The sequence below is a fragment of the Eucalyptus grandis genome, chromosome 5 (genome assembly GCF_016545825.1).
Source record: "Eucalyptus grandis isolate ANBG69807.140 chromosome 5, ASM1654582v1, whole genome shotgun sequence".
NCBI lineage: Eukaryota > Viridiplantae > Streptophyta > Magnoliopsida > Myrtales > Myrtaceae > Eucalyptus > Eucalyptus grandis.
In genome coordinates this window covers 53,942,930-53,965,888 of record NC_052616.1, presented here as the reverse complement: position 1 = coordinate 53,965,888, position 22,959 = coordinate 53,942,930, and the positions used below count along the sequence as shown (strand labels likewise).

The following is a 22,959-nucleotide window of genomic DNA, read 5'->3' as shown; positions in this document are numbered from 1 at the left end:
TGCGAACTATCACTACAAATTGGTGGCTAATATGGGAAAGGCAATTGACAAAGACTAGAAATCAACATGTGATAAAAGGGGGCAGCTGATTGCAAGATTGGTAAAAGATGCAAAATAGAGATATAAACTAAATTGTAACCGTTTATGAATAAGAACGTGCGGTTACAATAAAATCAAGTCGAGGCCTAGAATCTTGGGAGTAGTTAGAATTTGGAATTTGAATGATAATTGCTTCCAATGGTCACAATTTGTACAATGCTATATAAGGCCTCATTGAAGACCACTTCCGGCGAAACGGGCAGATATTGTCGCACCTCAGATTCGCATCCAAGATAGAGAGGATCCATTCGCACGATTTAGGGGAGCCAATGCAGTACCTGTCCATCAAGATCGTCAAGCTGCGAGGTCTCGGTCACGATGGCAGCTCCTACGTGAAGATCAGCATGTCGACTCATTATGTCTCTTCAAAGTGGGCGATTCACTGGCTTGGCGAGCGGACCGACTCGCCGGAGTGGCACCAGTTCTTCGCGTTCAGCCACAACAAGCTGAGTCGGGCTAGCTTCAAGCTGGAGATCTTCGTCTGGGATTCGCTATCGAGGGCCTTCCTTAGCGGCGTCTGCTTCGACCTCTCCAATTGAGTGGTGAATAGACGAGAGGCACATGGCAGCCAAGTGGTTTGCGCTTGAGTGTGGTGTCGAGAGAGGTAGGTCTTACTGGGGCAGATTGTATCCAAGGCTATGCTTAGAAGGCGTTATCACGTGCTTGACGAGGGTGCACACGTTAAGCGACTTTCGGACCATTGTTGTCCCAGTCGACGTCCTGTGTCCGGTGTTCGTGTGGTACCTAGAATTGATCGTGCCTACCGAGTTCTTTTTCGTACTCTTGATTGGAGTGTGGTACTATGCATTCCGGCAGGGATGGATTCTAGTTCTTCTGTACACCAATCCTTTCGCTTTGCCTGCTTGGATATTCCATGCTTACTTAAGTTCTGAAGCTTGTATCATGTGTAGCAAAGAAATTGCAAGATCACTCAAGCTACAAAGCAAGTCAGTATATTCATGCTGATAAGATGTGCATCTTATCATGCTTCTAAGCTACTAATCAAGTCAATAATATGATTATCTATTGTTTTCATCACGATTCACAATTCAAACTTTTCTAAAGCTTTTTAAACTTGTTACCAAATGTACAACTTGCAAACTCTCCTGAATTTGAAATGATGGGTTTGGAGGAAAATATTGAGGACTCAAGATTGTTGGAATTTGAGATGGACAAGAATCTCTGGTGCAATGCGAGAAATTGATGCTCGGAGATCGAGTTGAAACCTTGAATACCCAGGATGCTGGAAGGTGGAATCCAAAATGAGTAAAATTGGGAAGTGTATGGAAAAAGCATGTGCTTTTATTTGTTATCCCCAACTTCGGAATCAGCTAGCTCCCTTGGGGAAAAAAAATCGTCTTTTGGTATAGGGACTGACCAATTCAGTGGTTTTTGTTTTTTTTCGAGGGGTTTTGTGTGAGCGCGTGGGGACCGATTCAATGGTTATTTTTCCGACTTCGAGGGGGCAGATGCATCGTGCTCTTTCACAAGTAAGCATTGGATTCCACCCCTTCCATTTCTCTCTCTTTCGTGTAAGAAATGTGAAAATGAACGAGGGGCCATACCCTACTCAAAAGCAATCTGATTCATGTATCTTTTCAGGATTCGCCACTAAAACCCTAGCGCGGAATAAGGCTTTCTTTAGGACGAAATGCAAAAAGTGGCAAGTAAATTTGCGCAAGCTTGTGCATGCAAGCTCAAAGTTGAAACACTTGGCAGGCTTAAAAAACTTTCAAACACTCAATGAAAGGCGAATTGAAACCAAAATAAAAATAAATTAATAAATAAAGAAATAAAAAGGTTTTGATTGGTGAAGCCTCACAGCCGAGAGTGCAAAAAGAGGGTAGAGGTATAGGGCCAACAAACGCAAAAAAGAGACATCATCTCAACCTCTCTATTTATTAGATATACTATTACAATGCCATCAGAAAGACAAGATTCCCGCTATTTGTCTCCCTGACACATGACCTTGTTCCCATAATTGACAAAAAGATCTTAAAGCCCAGCGAAAAAGCAAATCTTTGCCACAGCCAAAGGAAGAAAACCATCGGCCCTGATTTCACAAGAACATTTTCAAAGAAATTCATTCGTCACAACCCTCGTTCATAAGGACATCAAATTTCAAGCAGACCCAACCTCTTAGAATCCAACGCGAAGATGGCGCACGAGGTGGAGGGTCGACACCTTCTGCATGTTGTAATCCTCCAGGGTGTGGCCGCTGGTCTGGGGGAATGCCTTCTGCATTGGAGGGCGACGAACGTTGGACGCGATGAACATCGAGAGGGCGTTCCAGTCAATTTTGACCCAGATTAACCATATTTAGAGGCTAAGGGTATTATCTAAAGTTTTTCTCGAGTTGTTTGAATTTGCCTGGACTTGCTTGATTGCATTGATTGCATGGCATGAGTTAGTTGCCTAGTTTAGTGTTAGTCCCTTAAGGTGATCCATGGAGAAGGAAGCCGAAATACTTGAAGATAGTGGTGTGACCAATGCCCAAGCCGATCTAATTTTTTCTACCATTTGATCCTGACATATGTCTCGATTTTTTATTTTTTTTTTTGTAATAAACACCCTATGAGTTGTGGGTTTATTTTTATACACTTAGTTTAGTCCATTCTTTTACATTGCTTGGGTGTCAACTTCTTGCAATTCACCTTTCAATTAATTGATTGCTTTTTTTTTTTTTTTTTCACTTTGCTAGTTAGCTTAGAATAACAAGAATGAATCATCCATGTATGATTGCCTTTTGACATATTTTTTTTTTTGGTAAAAGTAAGAAATATATTGAGCTTTAACCAAACTATACAAAAGGAGCCTTTTGACGTTTGTATATAAAATTGTACAATATGTAAAAGAATGCATGATCACCTTAGGTAATAACCAAACTTATTAGGTACCGAAAAAGCACTAATAGAAATTTTAGCATAATCCAAGTTTTCGAATCTACGAATCTCTAGTTCTGTACAAATCAAGGTTATTTATGCTAGCGGCGAGAAATTCTAGCAAAAAAAAATACGTGGTTTTTATAATTAAAAATTTTATATGACTTGGCATATCATCTAAAAAATTCAGTTCACGTGGCATGCTTGGCATTGAAGTAGTCACTTTTTAACAACAATGGGCATTGAAGTAATCATTTTAAATAAAATTTGGCATCCAAACAATTACCATTTACAATTTTTAGACGACATCATTTAAGGATTATACGTTGACTGGATATGCCGGTGAGCTACATAGACTGATAAATTAATAAAATATGGCCATGCCGTAATTCTAGTGACTTGAGAGAGATATCTAAGTAATTGTTTTTTGTTTTTAAAGTAGCACTTAAGGCGAGCATTGACAAAATTTTTGTTTATCTATTTCTCTCTTTTTTTTGTCCCTTGAACAGTTTGGAGCAACCATTTGGTAACACAATTTCAATTTTCTATTTATGGAACAAATTTCTATTTTAGAAGTAGATTTAGAGCAGAAATTAGAAGTTAAAACTTTTAGTTTTTTTATTTATGGAATAAAAATGAGAAATCAAAAATGTTCTCATTGTTCACTCTTGTCATTGCCCATTGCCCACTTGCTGCCCGTGGGATGCCGGACGCTCGCCGCTAATTGTCGACTAGCCCGCCACTCGCCTTGCCACCAGGCGCCGACCACTAGCCATGGGACGCCGGTCCCGGCCACCGCGCTCCGTTGCTGGTCTCCGGATGTCGACGCCACCGTCGCCGCTGGATGCTGGACACCCACCGGTTGTTGGCCGCTCATTGCCAATCATTGGATGTCTGGAGGCTCACCACCAACCGTTGAATGTTCGTCGGCAACTCCGTCCATTGCTCGCCACTAGCCATTAGATGTCGGCCACTTGCCACCCGCCACCGGACTTCGGATGTCGGATGTTAGACATCAAACTCCGGACGTTGGACGTCGGTTACCAATTGTCGGACTCAATGTTGGACTTCGAACTTTGGCCGCCACCGGTCATCGACTTGGCACTAGATGTCAAACGTTGGACTTCAAACTTCGGCCGTCTACCGTGGGTCACCAAACGTCGAACGACGGTCGGCAAATGCTAGACTCTAGCTATCGAATGTCGGTTGTTGCCACTCTTAGAAATAGAAATTTTATTTTGTTATCAAACGAATTTTTATTTCATAAATAAAAATTTTGAATTGTTATCAAACGTGTTTTTATTCAAAAACTCGTCCATAGAATAGAAATTGAGAAATTAATTTCTGGTCGTAAATTGATTGCCGTTAAATTTTGTCATGCGCGTCTTAAGTGATCAAAAAAATTATATATTAAAGTGAGTGCCGCACATAACTTTTGGCATTCTAGAGCCTATTTGGTATTCGGTCAAACAATGTTTGATTCTACTCTTTTGTTCCCCGGAATAGCAAAAGAACAAAAATCCATTTCATAACTTTTTTGGTCTCGGGAATAAATTTAAAATAGAATCAAGAAATAAAAAGAAGTTACTTTTTCGTTCCTGGAAACAACTTTAGAATTAAGACCACTTTTTTTCTCTATGTTTTTCTTCTTCTTCTTCTTCTTTCTTTCGCTAGTCACCAACCTTAGTGATTATCAACAACCAACCAGACGAGTAGCAACTTCTTCGGGCCATCATGAGGCCTACATCACCCGATCAAGGGAGGCCGACCTTGCAGTGGCCCGGCAAGGTCGAGCCTCGTCGTTAGTTGGGTGAGCTTAGACTCACAAATTTGGGCAAGACGACTCACCCAACCACGGTGAGGCTCGGCTTGGTTGGGCCACCACGAGGTGGCGTTGCTTGGCCATAGCGAGGTCAACGTTGTGGTGGCTCTAGGAGGTCAAGCCTCGCTGATGGCTGGTGAGGTCGCTAGTCCTTGTCTACTGGTGGCCCTCTATAGTTGAGATTGGTGACTGGATTAGGGAAGAAGAAGGGAAAAAAAAAAAAGAAAATAAAACAAATAAAAAAAAAAATGTAATAAAATTATTAAAAATTAAAAGAAATTTTAAGTCACAAAGAATTTGAAAGTCATACAAAACATATTTTTATCATGAGAATAAAAATTTTGAATGGTTACCAAATACTTTCAAATATTCAGAAACTCATCTAGGAAACGAGAATTAGAAAAAAATCATTTCTAAATAGAAATTGTTTTTTAGAACAAAATAATTACCAAATAGGCCCCTAATGTCTATCTCACTAACTATATATTCGAAATATCATGAATTACAAAGAAAATTTCGAATGTCACAATCCTACTCTTGTTTCATGTGGTTTAAAGGTCGTGTGTGAGTTACTAGAAAAATTTGCTATAATTAATGCGGCCGTGGCAAGTTGAATAGAACAATTTTCCAAAAAATACGTCAATTTCTTTAAAGTAGATTGCTTTCGCACTTTGTGGCATAAATATAAATTCCTTTTATTCTAAGGATAAGTGTACTATAAATCTTAAACTTGTTATGAAAGTACAATTGAGTTCTAAAGCTTTTCAAAAGTACAATCAAATCATAGAACTTGTCAAGTTAATACAATGAAGTCTTTATGTTAAATCCATTCAATTTGGCAAATGGAAAATGCCAACGTGGTTTTTTTTTGTCACTTTCTCTCTCCCATGGTATTTTTAATTTTTTTTTTTTTCAAATTTTACCTAAGTTAGATTGAATGAATTAAAATGAATACTTTTTTTTCTAAAATCAAAGTACAAAAAAAGGAGCAAGTCCTTGTCGGTGGCCACCACAACTGCCCATGATCACATAGGCCTTCCCGAAGGCCAGTGAGGGTTGCTTGCCCTTAGCTACTGTCTTCACTTTCTCGGAGTTGGTTGAAGCCCGACAAGAACGTCGAAGGCGAGTATGTGGGAGTTCATCCTTAGATGACATCGTGACTTCAACGGAAGGAAGAAGATACCTAGCTCAGAAGCAGGGGAAAAGGGGTCGACAATGAAAGAACGTACTGCGATATTGACATTGCAATTGTGAATTATCACTACAAATTAACGACTATTATAGGAAAGGCAATTGACAAAGACTAGAAATCAACATGTGATAAAAGGGAGCAGTTGATTACAACATCGATAAAAGATGCGAAAATAGAGATAGAGCCAAATTGTAGCTGTTTATAAATAAGAAACGTGCGGTTAGAAGAAAATCAAGTTGAGGCCTAGAATATCGGGGTAGTCAAAATTTGGAATTTTAATGATAACCGCTTTTAATTGGCTACACTTTGTACCATGCTAAATAAGGCCGAGAATAATTAATTATAAACGATCCGCAATCAACCGCATTTATTAAGTTTTTTTGCAAATTATTTATCCATTCTTTACCCGCAATTCTTTACTCTTTTTTTTCTGTTCAATTAATTACGTTAGCATTTGAAATTCATCTCATATCCACCGTTCCATGCTGAGTTGTCATAAAAAGCCAATTCATTCAACGAATCAAAGATCCAACCTGTGGTGAAAGATTGCTTGATCGAGCAGCAAACAGAGGAGAGCACATGGTTTGCGCTTGAGTGTGGCGTCGGGGGAGGTAGATAGGTTTGACCGGCGGATTGTAACCGAGGAAAGTTGGTTGGTACGCGCTTAACGAGGGGATGCGCACGTTAAGCGACTTTCGGACCACTGTTGTCCTAGTCCACGTCTCGTATCCAGTGCTCGTGGGGGACCTTGATTTGATCGTGCTTACGGAGTTCCCTTACGTGTTCTTGATTGGAGTGTGGGGTATTTACGCTCGGAAACGTAGTCGTAACCTTGATTATCAGGATGCATGAAAGTGGGATCCACTGTCCAAAATGGGTAAAATTTGGTGTTTCACTTAAATAATGAAACGTGGAACCAGCATGCCCTTGCATTTCTTATCCCCAACATCGGGAAAAAATAAATAGTCTCGTGGGATGCGCGCTGGTCGTACTCTATCCTTGATAATCAGTGGGGGCTAACAGCGACAATTCGAGGGGTGGAAAACATTATTACCATTATGATTTAAAAATAAATAAATAATCAGAGAAGATTCTCGCTATTTGTCCGACTGGCACATGGCCTTGTTCCGATAATCGACAAATGATATTAAAGCTCAGCGAAAAAGCAAATCGCTACCACAGCCAGAGGAAGAAGAACCATCGCGATTTCACATGAACACTTTCAAAGAAATTCATTCATCACGACCCTCGTTCATAAAGACATCAAATTTCAAGCAGACCCAACCTCTTAGAATCCAACGCGAAGACGGAGCACGGGGTGGAGGGTCGACACCTTCTGCATGTTGTAATCCGTCAGGGTGTGGCTGCTGGTCTGGGGGAATGCCTTCCGCATTGGAGGGCGACGAACATTGGACGCGATGAACATCGAGAGGGCGTTCCAGTCAATTTTGACCCAGATTAACCATATTAAGAGGCTAAAGGCATTATCTTAAGTTTGTCTTGAGTTGTTTGAATTTGTTTGGACTTGCTTGATTGCATTGATTGCATGGCATGAGTTAGTTGCCTAGTTTAGTGTTAGTCCCTTAAGGCGATCCATGGAGAAGGAAGCCGAAATACTTGAAGATGGTGGCATGACTAATGTTGAAGCAGGTCTTAATTTTTTATACCATTCGATCCCAATATATGTCTTGGGTTTTATGTCGTATTGTAATAAACACCCAATAAGTTGCGGGTTTATTTTTCATACACTTAGTTTAGCCCTTTCTTTTATACTGTTTGGGTGTTTACTACTTGCAATCGCACCTTTCAATTAATTGATTACTTTCTTTTTACTTTGGTAGTTAGTTTAGAATAACACGAATGAACCATCCATGTATGATCGCCTTTTGAAGTTTGTATATGAAATTGTACAATATGTAGAAGAATGCACGATCACGTTAGGTAATAACTGAACTTATTGATATCGAAAGAATGTTAATAAAAATCTTTAGTGTAATCAAAGTTCTCGAATCTACGAATATCTAATTCCATAAAAATCAAGAAAGGTCTTTCGACTTTTGTTTGACAACTAGTTGGCTACCAATAAAGAGGCTAATGGCGATTTCTGGATAATATTTTTAGGTTATCTAAAACTTTAAAATGAACTTATGTCGCGTGTGGTATAAATTTAAGAGAAACCGCGTTACTCATGGTCTTTTTTGAAGCCGGCTTTTTGAAAATGCCTACTTAGACTGTTCTGCAAATAAATATCCATAAATCTATCCGTTAAAGGACGGTAGGTCGCGGTAACTTGTCACTAATGTACAAATTGCGAACTCTGTTGGATTTGAAATGGTGGGTCGTGTTTCATGGATGGATCTCTCCGTCTTGCACGCCGATCTCGGGCACAGCAATCGAGGCCACCTCACAACCTTGACCACCAAGTATGATAAAGCGTGAGACCCACAAAGAAAATTGGGAAGAGTATGTGAGTCAAATCAGATGGGGAAAGGGCTCGCCCTTTATATATTTTTTGTGTTCTTGTTTGCTCGGGAGAATAATTGAAAAAGAAAGATCGTGTGGTTCAAAGACCCCACTCAAAAGGAACTGGGGTGTAGTTTTCCATGGCCAAAAGCTGTTGGCCACTCCATGGGGTGATCAAGTGATGGAACAACAGGTCATGCTGGGCAAGACATTCAAGCGATCGAGCAAGAAGAGAAATGAAGAACATTGTGAAGTTTAAAGAAACCCAGGGAAAAAGCTAATCGCTGCAACATCCAAAGGAAGAAGAAAGCACCACCCTCTCAACGCAAGCACCCACGAAGAGAGACCAATGCACCGACGATAGATAGAGTAAACTATTTTATTCCATTGAAAGTAGGATTTATTCACAAGCCATACACGATCAGGAACCCATCGGCCCTGATTTCACATAAACACTTTCAAAGAAATTCATTCATAACAACCCTCGTCCATAGAGAAACCAACTTTCAAGCAGACACAACCACTTAGAATCCACCACGAAGACGGAGCACGAGGTGAAGGGTCGACTCCTTCTGGATGTTGTAGTCCGCCAGGGTGTAGCCGCTAGTCTGGGGAAATCCCTTCCTTGTCCTGGATCCTAGCCTTGATATTGTCGATCGTGTCTGAGCTCTCGACCTCCAGAGTGATGGTCTTGCTGGCGAGGATCTTGACAAAGATCTGCATTCCTCCCCTGAGCCTCAGCACGATGTGAAGGGTCGACTCCTTTTGGATGTTGCAGTCGGCAAGGGTGCGGCCGTCCTCAAGTTGCTTTCCAGCGAAGATCAGATGCTGCTAGTCTGGTGGGATCCTTTCCTTGTCCTGGATCTTGGCCTTGACGTTGTCAATGCTGTCGGAGCTCTCCACCTCGAGGGTAATCGTCTTTCCGGTCAAGGTCTTGACGAAGATCTGCATGCCTCCGCGGAGAGACGGAGGACGAGGTGGAAGGTCGACTCCTTCTGGATGTTGTAGTCGGCTAGCGTACGGCCATCCTCGAGCTGCTTGCAGGCGAAGATGAGAAGTGCTGGTCCGGAGGGATGCCCCCCTTGTCCTGGATCTTGGCCTTCACGTTGTCGATGTTGTCGGAGCTCTCGACCTCGAGGTTAATGGTCTCGCCGGTGAGGCTTAAGGAAGATCTGCATGCCTCCCCGGAGCCTGAGCACAAGGTGGAGGTTGGACTCCTTCTGGATGTTGTAATCGGCAAGGGTGCGGCCGTCCTGGAGCTGCTTGCCGGCGAAGATCAGGCGCTGCTGGTCCGGTGGGATGCCTTCCTTGTCCTGGATCATGTCCTTGACGTTGTTGATGGTGTCGGAGCTTCCCGGTGAGAGTCTCGACGGAGATCTGCATCTGCAAAGCCAACAAAACACGAATTTGAGCCTTCCTTTCAACCGTCGGAACCGAGAAATCAAGAAAACGCGAAGAACAAGACACGAGAACCCAGATTCAAGATCAACAGATCGGAAGAAACCCCTATCCAGATCGTGAAGAACAGAAAGATCACAGATCGATAAGGCTACCTTGAGAGAATTCGCTAGGGCTTTGGCTGGGAATCGATCGAGAAAGAGAGGCGACATCCTAGAGAGAGAGAGAGAGAGAGAGAGAGAGAGAATCTGTCGGTATTACCGAATGAAAATTATGGCATAAAAATAATGCCTTCTTCTTTTATAGGGTGGGTAAAATAATAAATGCGGTGGAAACTCAATGGGAGACCGACACGTAGCGATCAGACGTGGCTTCACCAGTCCAATCCGCCCTTGGTGCCGCGGAAAGCGACAAAAGAAAGGTAAAGGGCGACTAAAGTCAATTAATTTCGGTAAAAAAAAATTAATTACTTTTTTTTAAAGGAAATTAATTACTTAACTTTATTGATATTTCCAGGATTCCGAGTTGAGGTAGGGCCACCGTCAGCCGACATCTACCAGCACAGAAACCCAATGGGGTATCGACACGCGGCGATCATGAGGTGTCTCGCACCATTGAAGGCGACAAAAGAAAGGTACAGGAAGACTTAGATCAATTAATTCCGGCAAATATATAAATCAATTACTTTTTTTGGTCAATTAATTACTTAACTTTATTAATATTCTCAAGATTCCCAGTTGAGGTGGGGCCACCGTCGATCGACACCATCCAGCAAAGAAACCCAATAGGAAATCGACACGCGGCGATCATGACTTGGCCTGCACTGGTCCAAGACGGCAACTTTTGGTGCCACGGAGCGACAAAAGAAAGGTAAAGGGGCAACTAAGTGGATGTCCACTAGTAATTATTGGTCGATTTACATGCAGCGCTCAGTTTCGGTATTCAAATTTTGTTTGGTTACTGAGGGATCATGAACAATGCGCTGCCTGACCTACCTCTTGTTTGTCCTCAACAAGCGGGTGTAGAGCTAACTAATGTACTCATCTGGCTAATATTGTCTGAAGTCTGCGACAGGAAAAAGGTTACACCATGTCCAGTTTTAATTCCTGTTATTGTTTAATTTAATTCTGCTTGCAACGATTGTCTGATTTTATTTGGATTAAGTTATTTCTGGGAAGTGTTGATAAAGATTAATGCCTAATAAATTGACAAAGTTTAGCGAATGCTTGAGATTCATTTTGATTAGAGTGTGGTAGTTGCTGAAGGAATATAAAGTGAGGTTGACATGATTCTAAATTGTTGAGTCTTCAGATATGAGGTATAAAATTAACTATAGACTTTGGCTAATGCTTAACAAGGTGGCAGGAACTTTGTAGGTCTGATGGAAAACAAAAGAAATGGACATCCTTTTTGTGACAACCAAAGTTGCGTGTGGGATTTAAGTCAAAAGCGGAAAGACGTTTTTATGTTTTCCTCCCCTCTTCAATAACCACTCTCTTTCAATGGCCTGCAAATTCTCGCTGACCAAATTGATTATTAGGGAAAATGATGTGTGTAGCAAATGGCAGATTAGTTGATCAGATATGTTGTGTATTAAAGAGTTCTCATTGCGGGTATTTGTTACCGATTTGTCGTCATATCATGCACCTTGGCCATTTGACCAGCTGCCCAGAAGCTGGAACTTCTTGGTGAAAAACTTCCCTTTTGGAAAACCTAACATGGAAGTGCTCCAAGAACTATTCATCAATCAAACTTTGCTACAAATTCAACCTTCCCTCTTGGAAAGGGGGAGGTGATGATGTTAAGTTTTAAGTGTAGAGTTCAATTCTCACGTTCTATAAAGAGACATGTTGGAAAAGTTTGAGAGTGAGATAAGAGATAGATAAAAATAAAATTTGTCTCGATTAGTCTCTTATGAGTGTGCTAACACTTACTCTTGTTGAGCCTTTGGTTCCACTATTACTGGGCATCTGCAGATATTGTCCATTCTCAGTGGAAGCCCATATCTAGATGTGCTAGGAGTGGGAATAGTAACTAGGGCCTTGCAAACTTTTGCTTTTACTAAAGTACCTCGTGTTCCGTTGGTGTATTTTATGCAAATATGGCATTTAATATGTTTACCACATTAAATTTAAATTTATGTATAGGTACACTGTGATATATAAATGGCATTCTTTTAGCAAAATCTGTGTTGTCATTAATTCTCCTAGTCTTACTCTTTTGCTTCCTAGAAGTAAGGCACCGTAGTTTTCTATATCCTCTTCTCTCCAATCTCCTCTGAGTTGCTTATGCAAGATACATATAAATTGAACTTTACCGCTGCATTTATATGCAAGAGTAGAATAGATTCATCCGAACCAGCACTAGTTTATTTGGGCAATTTCATGAGATGGACAATTGGAGGATTCTCTTTGATTGATCAATAATATTTTGACCATCTTTCTTCGAAGACTTGCAACTTGTTGCTTTAGCCAATGGTGGAGCTCTTCTCTATCCTTTATAGCTAGTTGTGAAAGTTTTAAGAATTCATGATGACAACGTCAATTACTTTTTTAGCCCATCCTGTCAGTTGATAGGATCATTTGTTGCAAGTTAGAATTTGTGGTTGAATTATGATAAATTTAATTCTGTGTGCAATGATTGCCTGGTTTTATTTGGATTAAGTTATTATTGGGAAGTGTTGATAGATATTAATGGCTAATATATCGTGGGAGTTTAGCATATGCATAAGATTCATTTTGATTGGAGTATAGTAGTTGCTAAAGGAATGTAAAATAAGGTTGACATGATTCTAAATTGCTGCAACTTCAACCTTTCCATTTGGGAAGGGGAGATGCGAAGTTCGATTCCCCACCTTTCAAAGGGGTCGGGAGTGATAATGTTTAGTTTTAGGTGTGGGGACTCTTACGCTTTGCAAAGAGGTATAGCAAAGATCTAAGAGTTAGATGAGAGCTAGAATAGGATTGACATTAAAAAAAAAAAAAAAAAAAAAAAAACTTTATCTCACTTAGTCACACTTACTCTTGTTGGGCCTTTGGTCTCACTATTACTAGGCATCTACAAATATTGTTCATACCTAGTAAAAGCCCAAATCTAGATGTACTAGGAGTAGAACTAGTAACTATGGCCTTGCAAGCTTTTGCTTTTACGGAAGTACTTTGAGTTTCTGTTGGTGTATTTTCTACAAATATGGTAGTTAATATGTTTACCTCATTGAATTCATGTATAGGCACATTGTGATACAAAAATTTCATTCTTTCAGTAGAATTTGTTTTGACATTAATTCTCCTAGTCTTACTCTTTTGCTTCCTAGAAGTAGGGCATTGTAGTTTCCTATATCCTCTTCTCTCCAATTTCATCTGAGTTGTTTATGCAAGATGCATTATAAATTGAACTTTGCTATTGCATTTACTTGCAAGAGTAGAATAGACTTATCCGAGCCAGCACTGGTTTATTTGTCATGAGATGGACAATTGAAGTATTCTCTTTGATCGATCAATTAATGTTGACCATCTTTGGGGTGGGGACGTTTAGTTTTAGGTGTGAATTCGAATGTCACACTTTGTAATGAAGTAGGATAAAAGTTCGAGAGTAAATTGAGAATTAGAGTAGCACAAAAAAATAAAATGTTTACCACATTAAATTCATGTATAGGCACACTGCGATATATAAATGGTATTCTTTTAGCATAATTTCTTTTGTCATTAATTCTCCTAGTCTTACTCTTTTGCTTCCATGAAGTAAGGGATCGTAGTTTTCCTATATATTCTGATCTCCAATTTCATCTTAGTTATATGTGCAACATGCATTATATATAAAACTTTACAGCTGCATTTATCCGCAAGAGTAGAATAGATTTATTTGAACCAGCACTAGTTTATTTGGGTAATTTCATGAGATGGACAATTGGAGGATTCTCTTTGATTGATAAATTATTTTGACCATCTTGGGGTAGGGACATTTAGTTTTAGGGATGGTTTGACTTCCACGTTTTGCAGGATAAAAGTTTGAGAAAAAGTTCAGAATTAGAGTAATATAGATAGAAAAAAATGTTTACCATGTTGAATTCATGTATAGGCACACTAATATATAAATGACATTCTTTTAGCAGAATATGTCTTGTCATTATTTCTCCTAATCTTACTCTTTTGCTTCCTAGAAGTAAGGTATCGTAGTTTTTCCATATATTCTCCTCTCCAATTTCGTTTGAGTTGTTTATGCAACATGCATTATAAATTGAACTTTACTGCTGCATTTATCCGCAAGAGTAGAATAGGTTTATCCGAAACAGCACTATTTTATTTGGATAATCTCATGAGATGGACAATTGGAGGATTCTCTTTGATTGATGAATTAATTTTGACCATCTTTCTTCGAAGACTTGCAACTTGTTGCTTCAGCCAATGGTGGAGCTCTTCCTATCCTTTATATCTAATTCTTCAAGTTCTAAGAATTAATGATGACAAGGTTAATTACTTTTAGAGCCTGTCCTGTCAGTTGATAGGATCATTTGCTGCAAGTTAAACTTGAATTTGTGGCTGCATTATGGTAAACAAAGGCAGATCTCTGGATCACTTGTCACAAATGAGGAGTCCTATTTGACTTGGAATGTCAAGGGAAAACTGTTCAAACCATCTTAAAGAAGAGAAGAACGATAATCAGATATGCTTGGTGATCAAGCAGTTATGTTTACGACAAAACATTTGTTTTGACTTTCGAATGCACGCATAATGTTAGAGAGGTGTTTATATTGATTTAATTATATGGTCTTTTGAGGCTATGTCATGACGATGATGAATACTCATCTTATCCTGTTCCTTATTTGCAGACAGGTTGCTAAAGGGCTAATGAAGTATCAACCTGACATTATTATTAGTGTACATCCACTTACGCAACGTGTTCCACTTCGTATTCTAAGGGCAAAGGTTCTCCCAAAGAAGATCGTTTTTACCACGGGACCAGTCCACGACAACTCTTTAGTTGGCATTATGTGTCTCATCTCTCTCTTTCCAAGCCCTAGCGAATTCTCTCAAGGTAGGCTTCTCGATCTCTGACATTTCCGTCGTTCATTGTTCATTGTGAATGGGTTTTTCCCGATCTGTTGATCTTGAATCTGGTTCTCGTTTCTTGTTCTTGGTATATTCTTGATTTCTTAGTTCCCACGGTCGAAAGGAAGGCTCAAATTCGTGTTTTGTTGGCTTTGCAGATGCAGATCTTCGTCAAGACCCTCATTGGGCAGCTCCGAAACCATCGACAACGTCAAGGCCAAGATCCAGGACAAGGAAGGCATCCCGCTGGATCAGCAGCGTCTGATCTTTGCCGGCAAGCAGCTCGAGGATGGCTGCACCCTTGCCGATTACAACATCCAAAAGGAGTCCACCCTCCACCTTGTGCTTAGGCTCTGCGGAGGCATGCAGATCTTCGTCAAGACCCTCACTGGCAAGACCACTACCCTCGAGGTCGAGAGCTCCGAAACCATCGACAACGTGAAGACCAAGATCCAGGACAAGGAGGGCATCCCTCCGGACCAGCAATGTCTCATCTTCCCCGGCTAGCAGCTCGAGGATGGCCGTACACTAGCCGACTACAACATACAGAAGGTGTCGACCCTCCACCTCATCCTCCATCTCTCCGTAAAGGCATGCAGATCTTTGTCAAGACCTTGACCGGCCAGACGGTCACCCTCGAGGTGGAGAGCTCCGACAGCATTGACAACGTCAATGCCAAGATCCAGGACAAGGAAGGGATCCCATCAGAGCAGTAGCATCTCATCTTCGCTGGAAAGCAGCTGGAGGACAGCCACACCCTCGCCGACTACAACATCCAAAAGGAGTCGACCCTCCACCTCGTGCTGAGGCTTAGGGGAGGAATGCAGATCTTTGCCAAGACCCTCACCAGGAAGACCATCACTCTGGAGGTCGAGAGCTCCGAGACGATCGACAATGTCAAGGCTAAGATCCAGGACAAGGAAGGCGTTCCCCAGACCAGCGGCTGCACCTTGGCGGACTACAACATCTAGAAGGAGTCAACCCTTCACCTCGTGCTCCGTCTTCATGGTAGATTCTAAGTGTTTGTGTCCGCTTGAAACTTGGTGTCTTTATAAACGAGGGTTGTTATGAATGAATTTCTTTGAAAGTGTTTGTGTGAAATCAGGGCCGATGGGTTCCTGATCGTGTGGGGCTTGTGAATAAATCCTAGTTTCAATGGAATAAATAGTCTATTATCCTATCTATCGTCTGTGCATTGGTCTCTCTTCGTGGATGCTTGTGTTGAGATAGTGGTGCTTTCTTCTTCCTTCGTCTGTTGCAGCGATTAGCTTTTTCGCTGGGCTTCTTTAAACTTCACAAGGTTCTTCATTTCTCTTCTTGCTCGATTGCTTGAATGTCTTGCCCAGCATTACCTTTGTTCATTGACTTGATTATCCCATGGAATGGTGAATTTGCTGCAACCGACGACCCTTTGGCCATGGAAAACTACACCAAACTTCCTTCTGAGTCGGGTCTTTGAAGCCACAACCGATCTTTGTTTTGCATATGATGAACGCTCCGGACCAAACAAGAACATAAATGATAAATACACGTTCTTAAATGTAACGAGGTGCATATGTGCTGGAAGGTGGTGCTGAGCATAGTATTGGTTTTGGTTATGATAGATTTTTACTATATATATATATATATATATATATATATATATATAAAGATCAGTATTTTCGGGGGGAAAAAGATAAGGTAAAATTCTAAAACTCTACGCTCGTTGAACTGGCCTTCACTAATATTGGCTGAGAAAATACTAGCTCTTTTTATTTTTAAATTTTTTTTGTCAAGATTATTATTTCTTTTTAATGCTAGAATTGTATTTGGCTCTGTTGGCCCAAATTAGAGACCAGTTCACATGCCAAAACAGACAAATATTCGACTTGGGCGGTAAAATAGAGCTAATGTTAAATTAAGGAAACTAGTGGCATCATATCTAAGTTAAATGCCTTGAATTACTCTATTAAGAAGTCTTGAATGGAAGATATATTATATTATAAAGATTTGTATGATCCCATCTATAGTGATGGGGTTAAATGAGAAGGAAGATAAAGAATGGGAGCGCATGAATTAGAAAATGGTCGGCTTTATTTGATAATGGATTGATGATAATGATTTTTTTTTTTTTATGTTGCTCAGAAAAAAAAATACTGAACCATTGTGAAGGAAATTACAAAATCTCTACGAGAGAACACAAAATAAGCATTTGTAGTTAAAAGGGAATTTTATCAAAAAAGTACTAAACCTATTACAAAATTTTCAACTTAGTCATAAATCTTTTTTTTTTTGCCAATTCAGTCCTAAACTTTTTGTAATTGTACTAATTCAGTTCATCTAGCCAAATTTGGCCGGTTGGTGCTGAAGTGGATGCCAACTACCGCCGGCGAACTATTTTTTAATAATATTTTTATTTTTTTCGATTTTTTTTTTGTTTATTCTTTCTTTTATTTTTCCTATCTCTCTCTCAATCTTTTTTCATCCTCTCTCCTTCTTCCTCTTACATTTGGCAATCGGCCAAAGGGGGAGGGCCGATCATTGGATTGATGTGGTCGGCTAGTGACAAGCTCGCCTCGTCATTGTTGGGTAAGGGCAAGCTCGACCTTGCCATCATTGGGCGAGGTTGACCTCTCCCAAATCTAGCGAGGGCTTACCTTGCCATTGCTAGGTGAGGCAAGCCCTCACTGGATTGGGTGAGGGCTTGCCTCGCTGTGGTTGGGCAAGCTCGCCCTCGCCCAACAATGGCGAGATTAAGCTCGTCGATCCATTGGTGAGGGCTTGCCTCGCTAGTGGTTGATCAAGCTTGCCCTTGCCCATCGATGGCAAGGCAAGCTCGCCATTGCTTGGCTGCATTAATCTGATGATCGTCCCTCCCCTATGGTTAGTCTCAGAGCAAGAAAAGGAAGGTGGGAGGAGGAAAAAAAGAAAAAAAATAATTTTTTTAAAAATAAATATTATTAAAAAAATCGTCTTCCAATGCCAACCAGCGTCACGTTGGTGCTAGCCAGCCAAATTTGGCCGGATGGACTGAATCATCATAATTACAAAAGGTTTAGGACTTAATTGATAAAAGAAAGAAAGAAAGAAAATGTTTATGATTGATTTGAAAAAAAATTTAATGAGTTTAGGATTTTTGGTAATTTTCCCTAGTTAAAAGACTTGTAAACTTGTGGTACATGGAAGGGAGCAATATGTTAGAGCGTTTGAGTGAATTTCAAGATGTTGTGAAGTTGACAAATTTGGAAATTGATTTTGGAGATGAGTTGTGAGTATGTTTATTGCTTGGTACTTTTCCTAACAGTGGGATACATTGGGCATGGCGGTAAATAACTTGGATGCACTGAAACTTGAATTGATATAATTGCAGCAAGATGGGAAATGATGCTAGAAAATGCAAGTTTACAAAGACATTTTAATCCCACGATAGAAAGGGAGAAGGAAAGAAAGAAGAGAAGCAAATTACAATGACAGTTGCATCCAATGACTATATTGTATTCATCTAACGATGCTTGTGCGAACCTTAATATCAAGACTTTAGCTGATTTATTAATTCCGTAGCCTCATTTCATGATGGACATTTATCAAAGGTTCAATGGTGGTGGCTAAGGGCAAAAAGACTTTCACCCAAGACAATTTAAACTAAGTTGATAAAGGAGGAGATAAATGCAATGGATGACTCTTTAATTGAACTATGGCGTATGAGACTTAGTCATCTTAGTGAGAAGGGGCTTGAAACTCTCGCTACAAAGAACATTCTACCTTTAAAAGAGATAGATATGAAGGAATGTGCTCATTTCTTAGTAAGTAAGTAACATAAATTTGCATTTCAAATTTCCTCTCTATTATAGCTAGTAGTATCACCTTGAAGGGGGTGAATAGGTGATTTTACAATTAGCAGCCAAAAAAAAAAAAAAGTCAAGACAAGAATTGTCAGATTCAAGCGAAATCTGCATCTATATATAATTTTCACCAAAACACAAAAGTCTGAATTTGAAAGTTGGCAGTGATGTGATGATATTCACTAGTGTACCAAAGTCTACAAAAAATAGCAAACAAGACGTTAAAGATAGAGGAGATTGCACAAAAAGTTTATAATGGTTTGTTTTAAAGTAAGTCTACCTTCACTCTCGAAATAAAATCAATCATTTAAGTGTCATTTTTGGCAAATCATCCTATGTGGTCTTTTCTTTTTTTTTTTCTTTTTTAAAAAAAATTGATTCATTTTTGAATTTTGTTTTTGTTTTTTTTTTTTTTTTTTAATATCCTTGTTGGCTACGAACCCTCCTGCAAACCCAGCGAAGGCCACCTTGCCCTTGGTTGCAAAGGCCCAAGGTGAGGCTATCGCGGCCTCATTAGCCCGGGGCTAGGTTACGATGACCCTTGCTAAGTCTAGGTTGCTGTAGGTGAGGCTACCTCACTTAGATCTGGCAAGGGCCTTTATGGCCTCAGCTATGTCCGATGAGGTTGTGATGGCCTTCGCCTAGGGCCTTCATGGCCACACCGTGCAAGGCAACCTTGCTCACGACCACCCAAACTTGGCGAGGGCCTTTGTGGCCTCACCCATCGTTAGCGAGGCGGCCCTATAAAAAGGAAAATAATAAATAAAGATAAAAATTCAAACAAAACAAAAAAATTATAAAAAAAATTATAAATTGTCCATATCAATACTAGTGTATCCACGTAAGGCAATTGGCATCCACATTAGAATTTCTAACAAGGCAAATCAGCATTGGCACTCGGATGATCAATTTTTTAAATTTATGATACTCAAAGGAGTGGAAAAAAATTATGACACTTAAGTGAGCTTCGTACGAAAGTTATGGCACTTGCGTTATTCTTAGCCCGATTAAATTAGCACAATTGAAACATTTAGAACTTAATTGGCAAGTTGTCAAAAGATTTAGGACTGCATTGGTAAAATTAAAAAGTCTAGGATTAAATTAGCCACTATACAATAGAATCAGGAATTTTTGGATAATTTTCCCTATAATAAATGCTCAACCAAATAGGAACATAAATATTCTTAACTGTAAGAAGGTGCATATGCGATTTAGAGAGGAAGAGGAGGCCAAAGCTTTACTGAGTAAGCAACGGGAGCGGTTCCTGGTCTCCCGTTCCTCCACATTCTAGTAAAAGGGAAAAAGAATGTGGCCTCGCAATCTTACTTATCAATTCAAGGTAAAAGACGTAGCTCCATCTTTTGGGATGACCTTGGATTGAATCCACATTACCGGTGCTTCCCGTCTACCTCGCGCACAAGGGATCAGTTCATCTTCGAAAATCATTTGATTTGCATATAAACTATGCTAATTGAGGAAAGACCACTTAGCAATGAAGCTGCTCTATGCACCTTCAATAGAAACCGCAGAAGCAGAAGAAGTAAGTCATGCTTCTATATAGTTCCAAATAGGCAAAACGACTTATGCGGCGAAGATACATAAAAAAAAGTTAACTCAGCCAAAAGGAAAGGCTAACCCTAGAACCAAAACTCAAAGTTGATGTGCCTGAAACGGAACTCGCACCAACGGTCAAAGCCTCAATTTCCTTTAAGTATGGACCCAAGATAGTGGTCCTCTGTTCTTTGTTGAATAGTGATGATAGGGATCCTATCGATAACAAAAGAATTCCATAGGAGGGGTTGGCCGAGGAAAGAGAACGGAAACGCTACTTCAGGATAAAGGTGGAAAATGTCCAGCCTTACTAAGATCAAGGCTAGAAGCAACTTCATCAGCAGGCTTTGAGGTTCGCAAGACTCTTCTCCTAACTTTCATATTGAAAAACTGGATAACCTAACCTAAACCAAACAATTGCCATGTGTGATATCAATCCCATTCATGGACATTTTACAGCTGGTGGGAAAGAGTGAACTCGTGTTTTAAGGGTCAAGATTGAATAGAAGTGAACCCACATAGACACCCTTTTCTTTTTGGGAGGGTGGGTAGTGGGTAACTCGTAGAATCTAAAAGTGAAATGTGCATATACACCAACCAAACACAATCAAAGCTAGATTTAAGCAAATCCTCCCCTATAGGTTTGGTGTGTAGTGAACTTGGCAGGGAAGAGAGCAATAACGACATTTCTCCGGGATATCCCTCACTTTGTTATTGCAACCCTATGTATACAGCGTGGAATGCCTACCCTCTTCACCGGAGATCGACGAGCATTGCCCCGTTCCCCGGTCAGATGTTTGGATGTAAGCCCTTTAAAGGCCCACATTCTACTGAAGATGTGATAGGGTAAAGGGGAGTGATTGACAGTGTTCTAGACTTTTCATTGGTAGGACCCGGGGGGGAGGGCTTGGGGAGAGAGAGAGAGAGAGAGAGAGAGAGAGAGAGAGAGAGAGAGAGAGAGAGAGAAGAGGCTTAGATCAATGGTTTTAAAACTAGGATTTGAGGTCGTTTGTGGTTGAATACGGTGATGGTGCTTCGGTGTATTATGGTGGCTGAGGTTTTGGATTTTCTAAAATTTAAGGGGAAAAGTGCTAAAAAAGTCCTAAACCTTTTGGACGCTAACCAGCCGACATGATTTGATTGACGCGACGTAGACAACTTTGAATAATATTTTAAATATTTTTGAATTTGTTTTCTTTTTTTTTTTTTTTCTTCTCATTTTCTTCCTCCGGCCGGTCGCCGAACCTCGGCGATTGGCCGAGGTGACGCCCGACGAGGTCGAGGTCGACCCGCCGGCCACCTCGCTAGTGGCCGTGAGGGCAGCCTCGCGTAGGGCGGAGAGGGCTAGCCTTGCTTGCCCTTGAGGCTTGGGCGGCAAGGGCGAGCCTTGCCGGCTCGGCGTGAGGCCAGCTCAAGGCCACCTCCTTGCGTTGAGTTGGTGGAGCTCGCCCTTGCTAGCCATGGGCGAGGCTTGACCCTCGCCCCGGATTTGGCGAGGCTTGACCTCGCCGGATTTGGCGAGGGCGAGCCTCGCCGCCTTGGCAAATGCCACCCTCGCGGCCACCTTTGGTAAGGTGGTCGGCGAGGTTGACCTCGACCTTGTCGACCGTCGCCTCCGGTTGATCGCCGAGGTCCGGCGATCGGCTAGAAGAAGAAGAGGAAAAGAAATAAATAAAAAACAAAAAGGAAAAAATAAAAGAAAAAAGAACAAAAATCAAAATAAAAAGAAAAAAATATAAAATATTAAAATATTATTAAAAATTGTCAACGTTAGTGCCGATCGTGCCATGTCACCGGCTTTGTGCGTCTAGTCAACAAAATGGCTAAAATTGGTTGGAAAAGACTGAATTGACACAATATAAAAAATGTTTAAGACTTCATTGGCATCAAAAAAGCTTTAGAACTAAATTGACATAAATACAAAAGGTTTAGGACTTTTTTAGCACTTTTCCTAAAATTTAAGTGTACATCCTAGAGATTGGGAGAACATAACTAGAATAGACGTTAAAAAGGGGGCAAATAAAAACGAAGCTATGATCCGCCCGCAACGCTTCCATTGAAAATCTCAATGGTGTTACCCTGGCCAACATGGTGCCACCTAAACGACCTACCTTCATCCCTCAAGTTCTGCTTGTATATGAAGAAATAGCCTTCTTGTGGCAGATGTAACTGGTCCGACTTTTGCAGCTTCTGGAGTTCCTTCCTCAGCTCCCCAACATTGTCCGATGTGCTAACCTCAACCGCACTCTCTTCGGCCTGCACTTTGGCGACGCCATCACCCTTCAACTTCTCTAAAACAAGTTGACAAATTTTAGGTCAGTTTCAGGTTGGTTCCAAAGGGTCTCAATTCGGTTTCTGGTTCCAACATATTAGAATCAACTTATTGAGTGAGTCCAGGGTATTGGCAATAAATCAGCCCACCTTGGAATGGATCCCTTGATTCAGGTCTTGCTTTAATTTGATTGACGTGCTTAAGGACATATCTCTAAGGGGGAGCACTTACAGTAGTTCTTACTTCATGGTTACAATTTTGACAAATATATTCGTACCTTATTTATATAGAAGAATAAGGATTTCTTTAGGACGAAATGTTAAAAGGGCAAGTAAATTTGCGCAAGCTTGTGCGTGCAAGCTCAAAGTTGAAACACTTGATTGGCTTCAAAAGCTTCCCCCACACTCAATG

General features: G+C 40.6%; 3 pseudogenes; 1 reads left to right on the top strand and 2 right to left on the bottom strand.

Moving 5' to 3' along the window:
- The window catches only part of LOC104445536, a 165,881-nt pseudogene extending 155,783 nt beyond the window's left edge, over window positions 1-10,098 (bottom strand).
- Window positions 1-22,959, top strand: part of LOC120293124 — a 173,605-nt pseudogene that overhangs the window by 98,911 nt on the left and 51,735 nt on the right.
- LOC120293121 overlaps window positions 22,308-22,959 on the bottom strand; it is a 90,867-nt pseudogene continuing 90,215 nt past the window's right edge.